Raw genomic sequence first — 22097 nt, 5'->3', positions numbered from 1 at the left:
CTGATTCTGGTTTTTTGTCGCAAGAACGAACAATCACACAAGATTATTTCAAAATACATAATAGCTCGGCGAATATAAATGAAAATGGCCACGTGAACATTAACTGTTGAGAAATAAATCTGAAGAGGATCATGATACTGGATTTGAATATTAAAGTGACTGCATTTACCAGCTGTTTTCTGTTTTCAATTTTAATCTATAAAAAAACAGAAAATTATTTGTCTTGGCTGCTTTTTTTGTATGTGTGTATGTATTCATGTATTTATTATCATTATTATTATTTTGCTCTAACAAGAATCATTAAATATTTGTAATCATTCAAAAAATATTGGCCCCTTTCATAATGTTGTTCAGAAATGAAGGAAACAATGCTAATGTTGTCCACACGATGGCGCCACAGGATAGCAAATACTTCAAGATCTGTTCAAAGACTTGAAAATGTTTCATTTATGTGCATAAAAAAATGCATATACATTCATTCTTTTTTCATAAACTTTAATAAAGCCCAATATAGTAATTATGCAAAAACTATCATCTCCTAAATACCATTACTTTATCTTATTTTATTAGTATTGGCAATATATTTCTCAAGTTATCACGCATTACTGAGAAAGTGAAGAAGGGACACTATATTTGTTATCTATTTTCATGTTGTGCATATAATCATTTACTTGAAAAGAGACAAGTCCATTGTGTGACTGCATCATCTACACAGACCATTGTGCTTGGACCCCTTATGATCACCTTGACTTAAACCACATTGTTTCAGTTACCTTCTGTGTCTTTGCCCACAACACTTCAATGACAGGAATGTGAAATAGCAAACAGGGGAAAAAATAAAAGGCATGACTCTATTTGCATCCAGCTAGCCAACTCTATTACAGATGTTCCATAGCCAAGACTTTTATTAGAATAGAAAATAGCAAGGGTTCAAATAAATAGATTATTAATCATTTAATTTCACTTTCTTAATGAATATTGTTCTGTGTGTGTGATTTCAAAGTCCTGATGGTTCGAATTAACCCTTTAATTGCCGTATCCCTTAAAACCTGACTGCCAGAGGGTTACTGTAAATGCATGTGCCCGGTGGGCACAGTTTTCCCGATGCCACAGGGGTGGCGTTTGCACTGATGGCTTGAGCCCGGCATCGCTGCTTGTAGCTATATTTCTTATAATTAGGGCTCAAGCCTGGAGGGCGAGAGCCCTATTGTTTTCCTTAGGATTATTTATTATTATTATTATTATTATTATTTTTTTTTTTTTTATTTTTTTTTTTCCCAAAGTCTCGGGGGCTTTGGGGCCCTTAACATACTCGAAAACTCTTGAAAATTGGCACACACATTGGAACCTGCGGCCATTAGGGCTGGGCAGAGACTGATACACGGGCATGGCACAGGGGCTCTACAGCGCCCCCTGGAATATGGAGGGCCATATATCATACATACCCACACGTAGACGTATGAAACTCGGTACACATATAGATCTCATCAAGCCAAACAACTTTCGTACTGCATGTCATAGGCTCCGCCCAACAGGAAGTCAGCTATTTAGAGCTATGTAAAAAGCGCATGCTCTGGAATTTGATATACTTGTCATAGGTTTTTTCCCCAATTGCCACCAAACTTGGTCAACATGATCTCAAGACATTGGGGATGCAAAATTGCCAGGGGATTTTTGATATCTCGAATGGTTTGCTTGTGGCGAGGCGGTTGAAATTATGGCGAGAAATGAGAAACAGGAAGTGTTTAATAACATCCACATACATTTCCTGATTTTAATTAAACTTCATCAGTTTGTTTGTTGTATGATGCCGATCGCATATATGTGACTATTAGGAGTCAAAGTTATACCGCCACCAACTGGCAGCAGGAAGTGTGTCATTTTCAAAATGCTTTGAATTCAGCATCTTATTTTTACTCAATTTGCTTCAAACTTCATCAGAATAATGACAAAACACGGCCGATGTAAATCTGTTCTGGGGATATTGATATCTAATATAATGTTGCCATGGCAACGTGTCAAACTTGAATATTCTGTTCTGGTGATTTTGAAGCAGATAACATGCTCAGAAATGTTATGGCAAAAGCGCATAAAAGGGCGTGGAGGAGGCACTCTATAGTGCCAACTTTTGTTAAAAGTGGGGGAGGTTAGTTTTAGCTACAGACACCAAACTTGGTACAAATATTGTTCTTATCAAGACGGACAACTTTCTAATTTACAGTCATCAGCTACGACCAACAGGAAGTCGGCTATTTTGGTTTAAATGTGGATTTTTGGAAAAATATTGCTGTGAATTAATGCATACTCCGCAGAGCATAATTACACTATACACACCAAACTTTTTCTACATGATGATAAAACATTGAGAAACTTAAATTGCAAATGGATTTTGGATAGCTTGAACGGTTTTGCCATGGTGATTTTTTGAAATAACAGTAAAAGGGAAACATTAATTGTCTTCTATTTTTAAATTGCAGCTTGCAAACACTTCAAAACCATTTTTCATACAGAGAACATATCATTCTGAGGAAATATGCATAGTTTCACGATTTTACAACACTGTATGGATAACAGAAAATTAAAAAACTGTCAGACATCTGATCTCACTCTGAGGCCACTCTCTCTGTGTGAGGGAAGGGAGAGGGAGGGAGGAGTGGTTGAGGGCCTGGCTGAGAGAGAGAGAGAGAGAGAGAGAGAGAGAAAGTTAACATCTCTTTAATCACCAGAAAAAAAAAAAAAATCAGTAATTGTGTGTTGTTGTTGTTGTTGTATATATTTTTTTATCATTACAGCTTAAGAATTCTCTTAGGCCTTATCATTTTCTGTCAGTTTTAGGGACATAAAAAAAAAACAACTTTACCATTTTACCAATTCCAAATCACATCAATCTTAATAAATACTACACATTTGGTATTTAATCATTTATGTCTTTGAGGGCTGGAAGTAAAAAAATCCTTATATTCAGGAGTTCTGAATTATTAGGCATGTTTTCTTGCCATGCATTGGTCATAGAGCTCATTGTAGCGGTGCCTCAGATGTTGAAATAGATTTGTTATACATTATACAGGTTCACACGTACTCCGTTTGCAGTGCGTATATAGTAGGCTACGTGTATGCGGTGCAGAAGCAGCAGCGAGAGCGCGTTATTGTAACGCGAAAGCACATTAAAATAATGCGCAAGCGCCAATCTTTCTGTTCTCACGCAGATTTCCTCTGCTTTGTTACAAAACCAGACACCCGTGCTCAGATACATGCTCCTCTCGCTCGGAGAGAATGCGCGCACATAAAACGTGTCTCCTCTCGCTCAAACTGTGTCCTGTGCACAGTGTGAACGCTCTTAATTCTGAATGGTTCAGATAGCAACACCAAACGTGCAGTGTGTAATACCAATCATGGCCACCACCAGATGGAGCTATAGGATTACTTTTAAATAACTGTTTAGCGTGTTATCTAAAACGTGTATAGAGCATTTAAATCATTTATAAAAATCTTTCAAAGAAAAATATGTATTTTAAAAAGCTAATGAATTTTACTGGTAATATAGTTTTATATAATCATTTCAGAAATGTTTATAGATCATTAAAAGGATTTTTAAAAATGGTTATAGATCATGAAAAGTGTTGACAACGATTTATGATAAGCTCTCTTTGGTTTACATTAGTTAATGCATTAACTAACATGAACTAACAATGAACAATCTATTTTTCAGATCATTTATTAATTTTTTTATGTTAGTTAATCCTATCATTAAAAATATTAATGTTCATGTTATTTCACAGTACATAAACTATCTTAAAATAAAACTGTAAATAAAAAAATGTATTCGTAAATAATGTATTAAAATATTTTTAACTAAGCTTTAATTAACATTAATATATATGTTAAATAATATAGTTAAATAATATAGTCTTTAACATTAGTACAAGCTAAGTATGAACAACATATTTTTACTGCATTTGTTTGTGTTAGTAAAAAATTTAGATGTTAATTCATGGTACAGTAACTTATGTACATTAACTATACATTTTAATTAATAATATAGTAATCCATTTTGAACATAATATTAACTAAGATTCGCAAATGCTATATAAATAATGTACATGCTAACTTATATAATGTTAAAAACTAAATCCTTATTGAAAAGTGTTACAATAATTATATATATATATATATATATATATAGATATATAGATATATATGTATGTATATTGTTCTTTGTGTGTGTGTGTGTGTGTGTGTGTGTGTGAGCGTGTGTGTGTGTGTAAGTGAGCGTGTGAGAAAGACAGAGAGAGAGACTCACATTAATAAATGCCATACAATTTTTGTTAATGTAATTTAATATAATTAAATGCTATATAAATGATGTACATGTTAACTTATATAATGTTAAAAACTAAATCCTTATTGAAAAGTGTTATTTTATATATATAAAAAAATATAAAAAAAATATTTATGTGTTCTGTATCCCACTGTGTTGTGTTTAACTTTTCTGTTTGGAAGATGAATGATCCTTTAAATCTCCTTTGTGAATGCTTTAAAAGGTATAAATAGTCCTCACTTTAGAGGAGCTCACAAATATACATGACTGGCAACTACTAAATGTTTTATAAAAACCTGACTTTATCATGAATTAAAGCAGGAATATATCCTAATAAAAAAAATGACTTAATTAGAATAATTTCTATATTGCATTATTTATATATATTTATTTATATATATTTAATAATGTTTGACCTTTCAGTCTGAGTTGGAACTCTTTTTTTTTTTTTTTTTCTAATGTTTAAGTTTGGAATATTAACAGACATTAATGATTACAGCTATGTAATTATTGTTCATGTTAACATAGTTAATGTCAATATATGAAACCTTCTTGTAAAGTGTTACTAAAGTTATATATATATTGTTCTGCGTATGTGATTTCAAAGTCTTGATGGTTCGGATTAACCCTTTAATTGCCGTATCCCTTAAAACCTGACTTCCAGAGGGTCACTGTAAATGCATGTGCCCGCTGGGCACAGTTTTCCTGATGCCACCGGGGTGGCGTTTGCACTAAAGGCTTGAGCACGCCATCGCTGCTTGCAGCTATATTTAGGGCCCGAGCACCGATGGTGTGAGGACCCTCTTGGAATTGCTCCGTTTATTCTTCTTCTTCTTCTTCTTCTTCTTCTTCTCCGCAATGAATCACATTTTTGAGGGCCTAAACATGCTCTAAAACTCACGAAACTTTGCGCCACACGCATCAGAACTGGCGAAAATTTACATCTGATATAGGTTTCAGAAGTGGGTGTGGCAAAATAGCTTGATAGCGCCACCTGTTAAATTTCAACTGAGTGCGCCTCGGGCTACGTTTCACGTACATGCATGAAAATCTGTACATATGTGTAACCATTTCCTACAAAAAAGTCTCTTGGGACAAAATCCAAAACCCAACAGGAAGTAAGTTATTTTGAATTTCCTGTATGATTTTTGTGCAGTTTTTGCCATTTCCATGCCTCGTACTTTGATGAACTCCTCCTACAGTTTTAATCGGATTATCTTCAAATTTGGTGAGGGTCATCATTAGACCTTTGTGACGTTAAATTGCGAAGATTTTGAGTTTTCGTCAAGGGGTGTGTCCCTGGCGGCCTGACAAATTTGATGTTTCGCCATGAAACAGGAAGTCGCTGTAACTCAGGCAAGCAATGTCCGATCTGCCCCAAACTTCAGATGTGTGATAGGTGTTCTGTCCTGAACAAACACCCATGACCAAATTCAGTTATAGTCATAGCGCCACCTGCTGGCAACAGGAAGTGACATGGTTGACACTGTTATGGACTCCAAGGAACATATTAAAAAGTGTCAACAAGTGTTAAATAGGCTGGCAACATGCTAGAAACATACTAATACATGCTAGCAACACTTAGCTAAGTGCTAAAGCATGCTACTAATGCAGTGAAAAAGGAAGTTTTTGTAACTCAGGCAAGCAATGTCCAATCTGCCCCACATTAAACAAGTTTGATAATAGTCATGTCCTAAACACATCAACATGCCCAAATTCAGTTATAGTCATAGCGCCACCTGCTGGTAACAGGAAGTGACACTGTTAACACTGTTATGGACTCCTAGGAACATATTAAAAAGTGTTGGCAAATTGCTAAATACACTTGCAACATGTTAGAAACATACTAATACATGCTAGCAACACTTAGCTAAGTGCTAAAGCATGCTACTAATGCAGTGAAAAAGGAAGCTTTTGTAACTCAGGCAAGCAATGTCCAATCTGCCCCAAATTGAACAAGTTTGATTAGAATCCTGACCTGAAGACATGTACATGCTCATATTTGGTTATAATTATAGTGCCACCTACTGGCAACAGGAAGTGACATCTCTTACACTGGTATGCACTATTAGCAACACAGTAAAATATGCCATTGTGTGCTAAACATGCTAGAAATATTCTCAAACATGCTAGCAGCACTTACTAAGTGCTAAAGCATGCTATTAATACTATCAAACAGGAAGTTGTTGTAACTCATGCATACAATGGCCAATCTGCCCCAAACTTCACACATTTTATAAAAGTCCTGGCCTGGACACATCAATATGCCCATATTCGGTTATAGTCATAGTGCCACCTACTGGCAACAGGAAGTGTCATGTTTAACACTGTTATGGATTCCTAGCAACATATTAAAACGTGTCAGGAAGTGCGAAATATACTGGCAACATGTTAGAAACATACTAAAACATGTTAGAAGCACTTAGCTAAGTGCTAAAGCATGCTACTAATGCAGTGATAAAGGAAGTTGCTGTAACTCATGCAAGCAATGTCCGATCTGCCCCAAACTTCACAAGTTTGACAAGAGTCATGTCCTGAACACATCAACATGCCCATATTCGGTTATAGTCATAGCGCCACCTGCTGGCAACAGTAAGTGACATGTTTAACACTATTATGGACTCCTAGCAACATATTAAAAAGTGTCAGGAAGTGCTAAATATACTGGCAACATGTTAGAAACATACCAAAACATGCTAGTAGCACTTAGCTAAGTGCTAAAGCGTGCTACTAATGCAGTGAAAAAGGAAGTTGCTGAAATTCAGGCTAGCAATGTCCGATCTGCCCCAAACTTCACAGATTTGACAAGAGTCCTGTCCTGAACACATCAACATGCCCGTATTCGGTTATAGTCATAGCGCCACCTGCTGGCAACAGGAGGTGTCATGTGTAACACTGTTATGGACTGCTTGCAAGATAATAAAAAGCATCAACAAGTGTTAAATAGGCTGGCAAAATTCTAGAAGCATGCTAAAACATGCCAGCAACACTTAGCTCAGTGTTAAAGCATGCTGTTAATGCAGTGTTGCAGAACATTACTGTAACTCGTGCATACAATGTCCAATCTGCCTCAAACTTCAAAAGTTTGATAAGAGTCCTGGCCTGAAGATATCTACATGCTCATATTTGGTTATAGTTAAAGTGCCACCTACTGGCAACAGGAAGTGACATGTTTTACACTTATGCACTATTAGCAACAGAGCAAAATATGCCATTGTGTGCTAATCATGCCAAAAAATATTCTCAAACATGCTAGCAACACTTACTATGTGCTAAAGGATGCTATTAATCCTATGAAACAGGGAGTTGTTGTAACTCATGCATACAATGCCCAATCTGCCCCAAACTTCACACGTTTTATAAGAGTCCTGGCCTGAACACATCTAAAGGCCAATATTCAATTATAATTATAGCGCCACCAGCTGGCAACAGGAAATGACTTATTTTAAACTAACTTAAACATGAAATGTCTGATCTGCCCTAAACTTCACATGTTTGATAAGATTCCTGGTCTCATCAGATCTTAAGGCCAATATTTCATTTATAATCATACCACCACCTGCTGGCGACAGGAAATTACTTGTTTTAAAACCAACTTAAACATGCAATATTCAGTCTGCCCAAAGTTCTTGTGTTTGATATGGGTCCTGGCCTGAACTCATCTTTAGGCCAATATTTGTTTATAGTCTTAGCGCCACCTGCAGGCAACAGGAAATTACTTCTTTTACACTAACTTAAACATGCAATGTCTGATCTGCCCGAAACTTTGCATGTTTGGTAAGAGTCCTGGCCTGAAGACATTTACATGCCGATATTCAGTTATAATCATAGCGCCACCAGTTGGCAGCAGGAAATGTGGCACAAATATTTACCTTTTTATAAGCATATGGCCCAACGTTCGCTGTTCTCCTATGGCCCCTGGTTGGTGGTGAGCCCGGGTGCGAGGGCCCTTTCATCGCTTCTTGCAGCTTTAATTTAGATTTGACATTTAAAAGGTGTGCAGTATTATTTATATTATATATGAATTATGTGTTATATTATTCAAAAGAAATTGTGGTTTACTTTGCATCAGAGCATTAAAAGTGGTAGCCTATTTTAGTGAGCTAGGCTACATGGATTAATATGCAAAATGTCAATATTTTCACATATTAGGCCTATATTTTAATTAATATTTTAAAATTCCTTTAATAAAACAACATGCATTTTGTTATTCTTTACCTTTATTTTGACAGATAACTTCTTGGGCAAAAAGACATTTGTCTGTACACTGATTAAGTAATTGTTGCATGTTTTAGTAAAACGTGAGGCAGTGTATAATTTCGCTCCCATTATTTAGGCCTAATTAGCCTAAAACAAGAAACGAATAAAATTAAACCTGCATGATTTAGCTAAATCTTTGAAACCCTAAATTCAATTCAATTCAATTCAAGTTTATTTGTATAGCGCTTTTTACGATACAAATCATTACAAAGCAACTTTACAGAAAATTAAGTTTCTACAATATTTAGTAGTAGCTTATCAGTGGTGACTGTCAGTTCATGTGCATATGGCAGAAATGTTCAGAAAAATCAATAAAAGACGTAAACAATCAGACGATTAACACTTTTAACAGCAATTATGCAATCAAACTTATAGCAAAATTGTGGTAGTTAGTGTATGGTTGTCTCAGGGTTAGCATCATCTGAGGTCCTCTGAGGGGATGGCATCATCTCTTCTCAGGTGTTCTGGATCCAGACTGGAGCTTGTGTAAATCCTAGTTACCACGGGATTTAAATCCCGTGGCAAAGCAGAGAAACAAATAGAGACATAATTAGCGTAGCTGCTGTTCCAGCCAAGTAAAATTAATTAGATTAACCCAAGCTGAAGAATAATAATGCACATTTGATCAGATATAACTGCAGTCCAAAAATTATGAGATGCATTATTTGAATGCTTGGCCAAAGAGGTGTGTTTTTAATCTAGATTTAAACAGAGGAAGTGTGTCTGAACCCCGAACATTATCAGGAAGGCTATTCCAGGGTTTGGGAGCCAAATGCGAAAAAGCTCTACCTCCTTTAGTGGACTTTGCTATCCTAGGTACTATCAAAAGTCCAGCGTTTTGTGACCTTAGGGAGCGTGATGGGTTGTAGCGTGGTAGAAGACTAGTTAGGTACGCAGGAGCTAAGCCATGAAGGGCCTTATAAGTAAGTAATAATATTTTGTAACTGATACGGAACTTAATAGGTAGCCAGTGCAGAGACTGTAGTATTGGGGAAATATGATCATATTTTCTTGACCTGGTAAGGACTCTAGCCGCTGCATTTTGGACTACCTGTAGCTTGTTTATTGAGGATGCAGGACAACCACCTAGAAGTGCATTACAATAGTCCAGTCTAGAGGTCATGAATGCATGAACTAGCTTTTTTCTGCATCAGGAAACAGGTAACATGTTTCGTTAGCTTGGAAATGTTTCTAAGATGGAAAAATGCCTGTTTTTGTAACATGGGAAATATGATTTTCAAAAGACAAGTTACTGTCTAATATGACACCCAGGTTTTTGACAGTAGAGGAAGTAACATTACATCCGTCTAATTGCAAATTGTAATCTACGAGATTCTGTGTAATGTTTTCTGGTCCAATAAGTAATATCTCTGTCTTATCTGAATTTAATAGGAGAAAATTATTGGTCATCCAATCTTTTTACATTTTTTAACACACTCTGTTAGCTTAGATAATTTGAAGTTTCACCTGGTCTTGTTGAGATATATAGTTGAGTATCATCAGCATAACAGTGGAAACTAATCCCGTATTTTCTAATAATATTACCAAGGGGCAACATGTATATTGAAAATAGCAGAGGACCTAGGACAGATCCTTGTGGCACTCCATATTTTACCGGTGATATATGAGATGACTCCCCATTTAAATAAACAAAGTTGGTAGCGATCGGACAGGTAGGATCTAAACCATCTTAAAGCCTGCCCTTGGATACCTGTATAGTTTTGTAATCTATCTATGAGTATGTCGTGATCTATGGTGTCGAACGCAGCACTAAGATCAAGTAAAACTAGCAATGAGATGCAGCCTTGATCTGAAGCAAGAAGCAAGTCATTTGTAATTTTAACAAGTGCAGTTTCTGTGCTATGATGGGGCCTGAAACCCGACAGAAATTCTTCATAGATATCATTTTTTTGCAGGTAGGAGCACAATTGAGCAGACACAACTTTTTCTAAAATTTTAGACATAAATGGAAGATTTGAAATGGGTCTGTAATTTGCCAGTTCACTAGGATCTAGTTGTGGTTTCTTAATAAGAGGCTTAATAACCGCCAGCTTGAATGGTTTTGGGACGTGACCTAAAGATAATGACGAGTTAATAATATTGAGAAGCGGTTTTTCTGCTAAACCCAACAACTAACTCAACAAAAAACTTTTTACAGGATCTAATAAACATGTTGTTGGTTTAGATGCAGTGATAAGTTTATTTAGCTCTTCCTGTCCTATAGTTGTAAAGCACTGCAGTTTATCTTTGGGTGCGATAGATAAAACTAAAGTATTAGATGCTGTAGAATCTACATTTGTTATTGTATTTCTGATGCTATCTATTTTATCAGTGAAGAAATTCATAAAGTCATTACTATTTAACTGTGAGGGAATATTTAGATCGGGTGGCGTCTGGTTATTTGTTAATCTAGCCACTGTGCTAAATAAAAACCTTGGATTGTTTTGGTTGTTTTCTATGAGTTTGTGGATATGCTCGGCCCTGGCAGTTTTTAGAGCCTGAAATGCAAAATTTACTTTCATCTGAAATCCACGCAATTCTAAAAACTTCCAAGTTCGTTTTTTCTCCATTTGCCTCAAGACTACGAGTTTCTTTCTTGAGAGCGTGGGTTATTACTGTTGTACCATGGCACAGTACGTCTTTTCTCTAACCTTTTTCAATTTGATGGGGGCAACAGCTTCTAATGTATTAGAGAAGATAGTGCCCATGTTGCCAGTCATTTTGTCTAGTTCATGTGTATTTATGGGTACACAGAGCAGTTGAGATAAATCAGGCAGTTATTTGCGAATCTGTCTTTGGTGGCTGAACAATAGTTCTGCCCGGACGATAACGCGAAGCTATATAGTTATTATCATCAATATGCAAAATGCACGATACAAGGAAATGGTCAGTAACATCATCACTTTGAGGTACGATATCTATGTCAGTAAGATCGATTCCATGTGATATAATTAAGTCTAGCGTATGATTAAAACGATGAGTGGGCCCGGTGACATTTTGCTTTACTCCAAAACAGTTTAATAAGTTAGTAAACGCAAGTCCTAATGCATCATTTGTATTATCTATATGAATGTTAAAATCTCCGAAAATTAGCGCTTTATCAGCGGTAACCAACAGGTCTGAGAGGAAATCTCCAAATTCTTTTAGGAATTCTGTATATGGCCCTGGTGGTCTATACACAGTAGCCAGAGAAAGAGATTTATTTTGCATATCTGACAGTGTAACATTAAGCATAAGTATTTCAAATGATTTAAACCTGTATCCTGTTTTCTGGGTAACACTGAGAATATCACTATATATTGTTGCAACACCTCCACCTCGACCAGTCTGACGGGGGCTCATGTTTATAACAGTAGTTTGATGGAGTAGACTCATTTACACCAATATAATCATTTGGTTTTAGCCAGGTTTCAGTCAAGCAGAGTACATCAAAACTATTATTCTGTGATCATTTCATTTACAATAACTGCTTTGGGTGTGAGTGATCTAATGTTTATGAGCCCAAACTTTAAAAATTGTTTTTGTTCATTTATTTTACGTTTTTCAGGTTTAACCCTCTGGAGTCTGAGGGTATTTTTGGGGCCTGGAGAAGTTTTGTCATGCCCTGACATTTGTGCTTTTTTCAGTTTCTTATAAATATCTAAATGGCTAAAGTCTAATCTCACTGTAATCAGCACAAACTAGGCTATAATATATGTGAGCAGCATGTATGTACATGATTGTGTTTTTGAGAAAAAAAATGTTATGCGTGGTTAGTGAAAAACTAAAAATGTTAAATCACTTGAATATAAGGCAATAAAACAAAACATACAGAAAATTGGTTCCCCAGGACTTTTTGAGAACTGGAGCTTGTAGCCTAGAATTTTTCTTTCTTAATGATGTGAAAATCATCTTGTTTACTCACTTACAGAAAACAATATATTGATTTAAATTTTCTAAGACACTTTTGTTGGTAAAAGTCATATGCGAGTAGGCGTCAACTATCATGAATTCACACCTGAGAAGACAAAGACCTGCATAATGAGCTGCATAATGAGCCATTCAGTCAGCTGTGTCACTGAGAGGGATGAGTTACAAGAAAGAATGTGAGGACAAAAAAAAATGTATATAATTTTATGTTTGTAGTTTATTTAGAATATATTTAATTATCCCACAACATAATTTAATATTCACTTGTGAGTGCAGTTAAACAGTTTTATTAGGAAAAAATCAAAGCTGACTTTCAAACTGAATTTTTTGCATCATTACTCCAGTCACACAATCCTTCAGAAATCCTTTTAACAATCTTATTTTCTACAAAAAAACATTTATTGTTATTATTATCATCATCTTATTATTATTATTATTATTATTATTATTATTATTATTATTATCATAAATAATGTTTGAAAAGAGCTGAGAATATTTTTTTTTAGGTTTTTTATGGGGGATAAATTGAAAGAACAGCAATGTTTGTTACATTTGTTTACCCCCCAGTTACATTTATTGGTACATTTATATTATTTACATCAAGCTTTTTGAATGGTATAGTAGTGTATATTGTTTTGAAACTTCATAATATTTCACTTGATTATACATTTAGTCAGGAATTATATTTGGAAAAAGTCTTTGGAAAAGTCTAAATAGTAAAATGTTTACACGTTATGTGAAACACTAGTACAAGTATATAAATAAATAAAAAGAGACTTACTCATGTTATGAACTTGCTGAATAAAGTGCTTCATTCTTTTTTTCTGAGAAATCCAAATCTCAAATCCTCAACCACATCACATCTTTTTGGGGCTTGTGAATTATGTCTTATTTCCTCTTCATCGCGAAGCAAAAACAGTAAAAATAATAAAAACTTTGAAGAACAGTCTCGCTGCGTTGTCTCTGTTGTGTGGGCGTATTCAAAAAAAAAAAAACGCGCGCTTCAGTGAAAACAATTGAATCTCAAAAGCGGCGCTCGGCGCGGGGGAGGCGTGGTCACATTAGAAGATAATGAAGGGAGACGTGAAAAACGGACATCGCGTTGTTTTCATATGGATTACTTTATCACAGAATATTTGTTTTCAGCAGCAGTAAAAGTAGACATGTCAGGCTTTCTATAGATATCTCTCTCATGTCTCTTCGTTGAGTATTCACTGTGTACAGTTACTTTTAATGATGCATTTGTCTCTGAAGATCAGCGCAGACAAAGGCTGCAGACAGCACTCCTTGTTTGTTATCTTTATTTTATAAGTGCACAAAGTTTTGTCGTTATTATGTCTGTAATACAAAAAAAGTTCGACCCTTTACAGATCGATTGATGTATTGCACTTATCTGTACGATCAAAAACTGAAAGTGTGTAAATTTAAAGTTCTTTCCGGGGTTTATCAGGAGAAATACCCCAAAACGGCGTATACGCGTGTGAATCGACTCCAGAGGGTTTAATCACGATAAAGATTTTTTTCTAGATCCTACATAAATTTATATTTTGACCTCACTATTCGGGGAACAGACACAGTCTTAATAGATTGGACAGCGCAAGTACTTCTAACATTTAAGGCGGGTAGAAAAAAGCCAATATAGCAGTTATTTGAGAATTGGACTTATAGTCAAATGGAGCGTAGAGTCCTGGAGATGTTGTCCGAGACAGCATCCGCTCAGACTCTGCTGGGGTGCAGGCATCAGCGCGAAAAAAGCCTAGGGTCGCTCCCAAAAAAGATTCCAATATAAACAAAGACCAGTTTTCTGTTTCTTTACACCATGACAATAACAATTCATTTAGAGCAAAAAAGTTGTACTGAACCTTTTTGTCGTCTCGTCGATACGTGGGCAGTGGTCCCTGACACGATGATCGTCGCCGCGGCGGTCGCGCGTGCGGCGAACCGTCTAGATCAGGCTCCTGAAGATCCCTCTTCAGCGTCTCCGTCTGCCGCTGCGTGGTGTCGTTTAACCCCGGCGTTTGAAGCACGAACGCTCTGGGGGCTCTCGTCGGCCTTCAGGATCGCGGGTTATGTGCAGAAATCATCGATGAACCCTCACGAGCACCAGGGGAAAACAGTGAGTGTGTGTCACTTACCTTACGGCTAACGTAGCACGGAGTGTCGTACGATGGAGACTCCGACGATCACAGCGTCGCGTTCCGTCTCGTGGAGGGGAGAGCGAAAGCGGGTTCCGTGTGGCGATTCTCTAAGACACGGAGGGGAGATGTCGTCGCCCGGGGGCCTGGCTCGCGTCCTCCGATGCGGATGCAACCCAGGGTCCGTGCGTGTCACTGGCGGCCGGCATGAAGGACATCTGGGCAGATAGACGTCCTGGGTGCACCGGGCCTGTGCAGAGAAGAAAACACAACGGGGTGGAGGTCGTGGGATTGTTAGTAGCACACTGCAAACCTTACCTGGACTTGTGAGTTTGTCAGCCGGGAGGTTTCCAGCGCTGGCTCTCCGCTCTCTCAGCTGGGCCTGCCTCTGCTCCAGGACCCGAATCGCTCTCCACGGCCTCCAGCTCGAGCGGCACCGAATGCAGCTCGAACGTGTCGTTCACCTGCAATCACAAGGTAGACAAACATCCGCCATTAAAGCAAAAGTAACCATCGAAGTAAGCAATGTGTGTGGAACAGACGTATTAGCGATGCACGCGGGTTTAGCGACAACCACGCTGGTGATGCTAATGGGGCTATAAGCTACTAGCGGACCCCGTGAAATTCAAAATTACAAACTAGTGATAACAAGGCGCTCTGCTTGTGTTTTGTTTGTACGAAGACGCTGAGGATATATTCACACGTTATAGAAACGAAAAATGATGGTGTATATAAATAGATGTCAACCATTAAAAAAATAGGACGAGTAGAGAACATAACGTGACGGAGCTCAGACTAGAGGCATACGACAGAAACAAACAGGGAAGATGACTGCGTTGTGACTGGCCGAATATCTTAAAGAATGGATGGATATAAAATGGATGGATTAATTAAAATGTCCTCATGATTAAACTCAAGTCTGCTCATTAGTACTCACAACAAAAAGGAGCCTTCTTTACTTGCGTTAAGGGCCTGGGCGATAGCATATGGCCGAAAACAAACAAAATTCCCCGATTTTTTCACGAAAAAAAATTCTGATTTATGAATTTAAATCGATTTTTAAAATCAATATGCAAAGGACAAAAGAAAATTTTCAAAAACAAGTTTTAATATATTTCTTTATCATTCATGTACAACTCATACCTTTATAACTGAGACAGGGGTGCCCGCAGCGCTCTAGGGCGCGCCCAAAAGCAGTAAGGACTGTTTGGCAGAGCTCCTGGCAATGCCTACCTAAGTAGTGTTTTTTCTTAAAGTATTATTTCAAAAACTCGAGCCAGAGAAGTTTTTGTAGTATGGACTCGCTGTTAAAGTCGACTCTCGAAAAACGAAACTGGGTGACCAAATCTCAGCAAATACAATTACACGGGACCTGCGGGCGATAGGCACGACCGCTCTACATCGGACCGGAATGTTTCTAAGGCCATGAGATGAATCGGCTCACCCTCACCAAATCCCAGCGAAATGGATAAGTCTGTTTGAGTCTGAGATACCTGCTCGCACTGAAGTCTGAATTTCAGCGGCTGATGTAAATCAGAACTGAAAGGATGCCCGCTGCACGACTTTGACTTTCTTAAGAGTGAATTACTGAGCAGTGAAGCTGAAATATATAAACAGCACGCGGCGCTTGCGCTCGAAGTAGACCAAGTCAAAGCGCGTGTTCAACGATATTATAGACGGGAGGTTTCTAATTGGCGGGATGAGTGGTCGCCTCACAGGTACAGTGGGTGGTTGACATCGTAAATAAAGAATAAAGGGGAAAGTGAGAAATGGAGGCCAAGAGAACGAGGTGCACCGGCGGATTCTCTGATTCCAGAGCAACCGGCTTTTCCAGCTCATCCATAGCATGAAGCGTAAGCCTGTTACTGATTGGCCGAGAGCACGCCGCTCCGCTCTGCTGGGGCAGGCCATCAGCGCGAAAAAGCCGAGGTCGCCTACCCGAGCTAAGCCCTCCCCCAAAAAAGAGTCACTTATCTGTACGTCAAACTGAAAGTGTAATTTAAGTTCTTTTCGGGTTATCAGGAAAATCCCCCAAAACGCGTATCGCGTTTCGACTCCAGAGGGTTTATCACGATACGGTTTCTTTCTACATCCTACATTAAATTTATATTTTTGACCGCACTATTCGGGAACAGACCCAGTCTTATAGAGTGGACAGCGCCAATTACTTCTAAACATTTAAGCGGGTAAGAACCAAAGCCTCATAGCGTTATTTTGAGAATTGCTTACTAATCCAATGGAGCGTAGAGTCCTGGAGATGTTGTCCGAGAGCAGCTCCGCTCCGACTCTGCTGGGGTGCAGGCCATCAGCGCGAAAAGCCCTAGGTTCGCTCCCAAAACACGATTCCAATTATTAACAAAGACCAGTTTTCTGTTCTTTACACCATGAAATAACCATTCATTTAGAGCAAAAAGTCCTACTGAAACCGTTTTACGTGTCCTCGTCGATCGTACGTGGGCAGTGGTCCTGAACACGATGATCGTCGCCGCGGGCGTCGTGCTGCGAACCGTCTCGATCAGGCTCCTGAAGTCCCTCTTCAGCGTCTCCGTCTGCCGCTGCGTGGTGTCGTTAACCCCTGCGTGAAGCACGACCGCTCTGGGGCTCTCGTCGGCCTTCAGGATCCCGGGTGTCTGTGCAGAAACAATCGAGAACACGAGCACCAGGGAAACAGTGAGTGTGCACTTTTACCTTCGGCTAACGTAGCACGGACGTGTCCCCAAGTACGATGGTGTCTCCGACGATCACAGCGTCGCGTTCCGTCTCGTGGAGGGGAGGAAGCGGTTCCGTGTGGAGATCTCGAAGACCGGAGGGGAGAAGTCGTCGCCCGGGGCCTGGCTCGCGTCCTCCGCTCGGATGCACCCAGGGTCCGTGGTGTCCCGGCGCCGGCATGAGGACATCTGGGCAGATCGCGTCCTGGGTGCACCGGTCCTGTGCAGAGAACACACACGGGGTGGAGGTCGTGGGATTGTTAGTAGTAGCACACTGCAAACTTACCTGGACTTGTGAGTGTCAGCCCGGGAGGTTTCCAGCGCGGCTCTCCGCTCTCTCAGCTGGGCCTGCCTCTGCTCCAGGACCCGAATCTGCTTCTCCACGGCCTCCAGCTCGAGCTGCACCGAATGCAGCTCGAACGTGTCGTCACCTGCAATCAAAGGTAGACAAACATCCGCCATTAAAGCAAGTAACATCGAGTTAAGCAATGTGTGTGAACAGAGTATTAGCGATGCACGCGGGTTTAGCGACAACCACGCTGGTGATGCTAATGGGCTATAAGCTACTAGCGGACCCGGGAATTCAAAATAAAACTAGTGATAACAAGGCGCTCTGATTGTTTTTGTTGTAGAATACGATAGAGGATATATTCACACGTTATAGAAACGAAAATGATGGTGTATAAAATAGATTTCAACAATAAAAAATAGACGATAGAGAAATAACGTGACGGAGCTCAGACTAGAGGCATACGACAGAAACAAACAGGAAGTGACTTGCGTTGTGACTGGCCGAATATCTAAAGAATGGATGGATTAATAAAATGGATGGATTAATAAAATGTCCTCACGATTAAACTCAAGTTCTCTCATTGTAATCAACAAAAAGGGAGACTTCTTTACTTGCTTTAAGGGCTGGGCGATAGCATATGGCCTAAAAAAAAAAAACCCCAATTTTTTCAGAAAAAAAATCTGATTTATGATTTAAATCGATTTTAAAATCAATATTCAAATGACAAAGAAATTTTTCAAAACAAGTTTTAATATATTTCTTTATCATTCATTTACCAGTCAAATTTATAACTGAGACAGGGGGCGCGCTCTATGGCGGCAAAGCAGTAAGACGTGTTTGGCAGAGCTCCTGGCATGCCTACCTAATGTAGTGTTTTTTCTTAAAGTATTATTTCAAAACTCGACGCCAGAAGTTTTAGTATTGGACCCTCTTGTTAAGTCGACTCTAAAAAATACGAAAATGGTGACAAATCTCAGAAAATACAAGTACACGGGACCTGCGGGCGATAGGCCGAACGCCTCCTCGGACCGGAATTTTTTCTAAAGGCCATGAGTGAATCGGCTCCACCCTCACCAATCCCAGCGAAATGGATACGTCTGGTTTGAAGTCTGAGATACTTCTCGCACTGAAGTCTGATATTTCAGCGGTGATTAAATCAGAACTGAAGGATGCCCTTGCAGAAGACTTTGACTTTCTTAAGAGTGAATTACGAGCAGTGAAATCTGAAATAATAAACAGCACCGCGGCGCTTCGCTCGGAGTTAGACCAAGTCAAAGCGAGTGTCAACGATATAGAGGGGGCGGTTTATCTAATTGGTCGGATGAGGTTGTCGCCCTACAGAGTACAGTGGGTGAGTTGAAATCGTAACTAAAGGAACTAAAGGTGAAATGTGAGGACATGGAAGGCATGGAAGAGGTGCAACGTGCGGATTCTCTGTGTTCCCGAGACACCGGATTCCAGCTCATCCATAGCAGTCACCAAGATGCTAACTGAGGTGCTACAGCTTGAGAAAGAGCCACTGATTGATCGCTCACATCGTACACCAGGACAAAAGAAACCGGGCGGTAAACCAAGAGTAATTGTTGCTAAGTTACACTATTATCAAGACTGTGCGGAGATTCTGCGCCGTGCACGCACTCGTGGCCCACTTCGTTTCAATGACGCGCATATCACAATTCTTCCTGACTACACTGCAAGCGTGGCCAAAGCCCGGGCAGCGTTCACAGACGTGAAGAGGCTTCTTCGAAACCGACAGGGTGTTCGCTACGGATTACTTTTTCCGGCACAACTTCGTATCACCCACGGAGAAGAAGACAAAGAATTTGCTGATCCAAACAAGGCCATGGCTTATGTGAAAGAGAATATTATCTTGACGGACATTGACTGTGAACCGGGTTTCCCTTAGCATGCATACTTTTCAGGTTATATTGTCACAATTGTTTTATATCCCGAAATATGTACAATGTCTGCATACAGAAAACGTTTTTTAGGGGATGGTAGTAGATTACTTTGTTTACAACTAACTAATTTTGGAGGGTCTACATTTACATTTATATTATTTTCGTTGAGAACACTACTGTATCACTTTCTTTTTTCTTTTCTAATTATATCTGGGGGCTAGTCGGGAGCCCTAGCAGTTAGAGTTATGTTCCCCAAAAAAAACAACAAAAAATTTTGAACCTTTTTTTTGGAAGTTTTTTTTTCTCTCCTGGTTCTTGTAGGAGAAGGGGGTGGGATTAGACTGGATTTGTATACCATTGGGTTGTTTCTTGTCAGGATCTCATGTGTGATCCTTTGGATCCGTATATATCATTGTACACAGTTTTAACATGGCTAACAAAAAAGGTACTAGGCATTCTTCTGAATATCCAGTTAACTGTGTGAGTTGGAATGTGAAATCCCTCAACAGTCCCTTAAAATTTAGAAAAGTTATAGCGCATTTAAAACAGCTTGATACAGACATTGCATTTTTACAGGAGACCCATGTGTGTTTAGCCAATAGTCTACGTCTAAGTAAAAAATGGTCTGGTCAGGTGTTTCAATCAAATTTTCATTCTAGATCAAGAGGAGTGGCCATCATGATTGGTAGACACATACAATTCACTGCTTCTAGTGTACATACAGACTCTGCTGGGCGATATGTTCTCGTGGTAGGGAAACTGTACACACTTCCAGTTGTCTTAGTCTCGGTTTATGCACCAAACTGGGATGATTATACCTTTTTTAACACATTATTTTCAAATATGCCAGATATGTCAACACACAGTCTCATAATTGGTGGAGATACTAATTGTGTGCTTTCATCTTTAGATCGGAGTGCAGCCGGAAAAACAACCCTTACTAAGTCTGCTCAGTCGATCAAATCATTTCTAGAAACGTATGGTATGGCTGATGTGTGGCGCTTTCGCAATCCTACCTCGAGGGCATATTCATTCTTCTCCTCTGTTCATAAGACGTACTCCCGAATTGATTATTTTTTCATCGACAATCGAATTCTACACTTGGTGAGGGAATGTGACTATGGCGCCATAGTCATTTCAGACCATGGGCCCCTCAGTATGAAGTTGTGTTTTTCAGATTCACGATCAATATACCGCCCATGGCGATTTAACACTTTACTACTTTCAGATGAGAATTTTGTCAGCTTTTTTAAGGGCAGAAATTAAATTCTTCCTTGAAGTTAATCAAACCCCAGAAATGCCATTTTCTACGGTCTGGGAGTCCTTAAAGGCCTATTTAAGGGGTCAGATAATCTCATATTGTGCTAACAAGAAGAGGAGAAGCTATGAACGGTTAAGATTGTTAGCAGACGAGATATTACTTGTGGACAGGGAATATAGCCATTCCCCTTCGCCAGATTTAGTCAAGAAACGTATGTCACTTCAAACTGAATTTAATACTCTGTCTACCCAACAGGCCGAGTACCCTGATTTCTAAGTCAAGGCATGGGTACTATGAACATGGTGAGAAGGCGGGGCGTCTGCTCGCACATCAGCTACGCCAGAGATCAGTTACTCAAAATATTCCAGCTATAATCAATGGCCAAGGTAATCAATGCACAGACAATGAGAAAAATTAACTCATGTTTTAGTCAGTTCTCCCAGTCACTGTACTCTCCTGAAACATCCTCTAATCAGTCTGATTTGGGGACCTTCTTTGAAGGTATAAACGTTCCTTCCGTAAGTCCGGATCTGGCCGATGAATTGGAAAAAGATATTTCGGTAACTGAAATAGCTTTTGCAATTAGAGATATGCAAAGTGGCAAGTCCCCGGGACCGGATGGCTTTCCGGCCGAATTTTTCAAGAAATTTTCAGAACCGCTGTCTCCCTTATTACTGTCAGTTTTCAATGAGTCTTCTGTAACCTTGTCACTTCCAGTATCTATGCGTCAAGCTATCATCTCTTTACTACTTAAAAAGGATAAAAACCCTCTAAATTGTAGTTCATACCGGCCTGTGTCGCTTCTGAATGCGGATGCCAAGACCTTCGCAAAGGTATTGGCAAAGCGCCTTGAGAGGGTAGTTCCCACTGTTGTTTCACCTGACCAGACAGGGTTTGTGAAAAATCGCCAATCCTTTTTTAACATTAGACGACTGTTTGGTGTGTTGTATGCTCCCACTCCACCCGGCCACAAAGACGATGAGGTGATACTTTCCCTTGATGCTGAAAAAGCATTTGACCGGGTTGAGTGGGGTTATCTCTTTAAGACTTTAGAAATATTTAAATTCGGCCCTAAATTTATATCATGGAATAAAATTGCTTTATTCTTCGACAATGGCAGCGGTACGTACCAATAATAATATATCTAGCTATTTTGAATTACAACGAGGTACACGGCAGGGATGCCCGCTCTCGCCCCTCTTATTTGCGATTGCGATTGAACCTTTGGCTATTGCCGTAAGGCAGAGCTCAGTCATTAAAGGTATAAATCGTATAGGCTTTGTGCATAAGGTCTCTCTTTATGCCGATGACAC

This window comes from Cyprinus carpio, unplaced genomic scaffold, assembly GCF_018340385.1.
Source record: "Cyprinus carpio isolate SPL01 unplaced genomic scaffold, ASM1834038v1 S000006745, whole genome shotgun sequence".
Classification (NCBI taxonomy): Eukaryota; Metazoa; Chordata; class Actinopteri; order Cypriniformes; family Cyprinidae; genus Cyprinus; species Cyprinus carpio.
Note: the sequence above shows the minus strand (reverse complement) of the source record.